Source organism: Chrysochloris asiatica, unplaced genomic scaffold (assembly GCF_000296735.1).
Source record: "Chrysochloris asiatica unplaced genomic scaffold, ChrAsi1.0 scaffold00039, whole genome shotgun sequence".
In the NCBI taxonomy this organism is placed as follows: Eukaryota; Metazoa; Chordata; class Mammalia; order Afrosoricida; family Chrysochloridae; genus Chrysochloris; species Chrysochloris asiatica.
The window spans coordinates 15796454-15797592 of NW_006408557.1; the positions used below are offsets into that span (position 1 = coordinate 15796454).

Sequence of the window (1139 nt, forward strand, 5' to 3'; positions counted from 1 at the left end):
TTCCATCTTCTCTTGATGCTTTCTGCACCATTCAATAATTTGCCCTGAGAATCCTTCAATAACGAACATCGAGGCTTGAATTTTTTTCTTCAGTTCCTCAAGCTTGAGAAATGCCGAGTGTGTACTTCCTTTTTGGTTTTCTGATTCCAGATCTTTGCACATTTTGTTATAATATTTGGTTTTATTTTCTTGAGCTGATCTTTGAAATTTTCTGTTCAGCTCTTGGACCTCCTCATTTTTTCCATTTGCTTTAGCATATCTATGCTGGAGAGCAAGTTTCAGTGTCACTTCTGACATCCATTTTGACCTTTCCTTCTTTCCTGTCTTCTCAATGACCTTTTGCTTACTTCATGTATGATGTTCTTGATGTCATCACATAACTCTTCTGGTCTTCGGTTTTTAGTGTTTAATGTATCAAATCTAGTCTTCAGATGATCTCTAAATTCAGGTGGGATATATTCAAGGTCATATTTTGGCTATCGTGGACTTGTTTTCATTTTCTTTAGCTTCAGTTTGAATTTGCATATGTGTAATTGATGGTCTGTTCTACAGTCTGCCCCTGGCCTTGTTTTCACTGATGATATGGAGTTTTTCCATCGTCTCTTTCCACAGATGTAGTTAATTTGATTTCTATGCATTCCATCTGGTGAGGTCCAGGTGTATAGTCATCTCTTATGCTATCTAAAGAAGGTATTTTAAATGAACAAATCATTGGTATTGCAGAATTCTATCATGCGTTCTCCAGCATCATTTTATCACCAAGGCCATATTTTCCAACTACTGATCCTTCCTCTTTGCTCCCAACCTTTGCATTCCTATCACCAGTAATGATCAATACATCTTGATTGCGCGTTTGCTCAATTTCAGATTGAAGAAGTTGGTAGAATTCTTCTGTTTCATTCTCACTGGCTTTAGTGGTTGGTGCATAAATTTGTATAATAGTGGTATTAACTGGGCTTCCCTGTAGGAGCATGGATAGTATCCAATCACAGACAGCGTTGTACCTCATGACTGATCTGGGTATGTTCTTTTTGACAATGAATGCAACAACATTCCTCTTCAATTTGTCATTCCCGGCATAGTAAACTATGTGCTTGTCAGATTCAAAATGGCCAACACCAGTCTATTTCAGCTCACTA

At 37.6% G+C, this 1139-nt stretch overlaps 1 protein-coding gene and 1 pseudogene across 1 annotated transcript in view; one reads left to right on the forward strand and one right to left on the reverse strand.

Moving 5' to 3' along the window:
- Nucleotides 1-1139, reverse strand: part of APMAP (adipocyte plasma membrane associated protein) — a 54383-nt gene that overhangs the window by 29142 nt on the left and 24102 nt on the right. The gene's annotated exons all lie outside the window — the stretch shown is intronic.
- Nucleotides 1-1139, forward strand: part of LOC102823678 — a 9871-nt pseudogene that overhangs the window by 2246 nt on the left and 6486 nt on the right.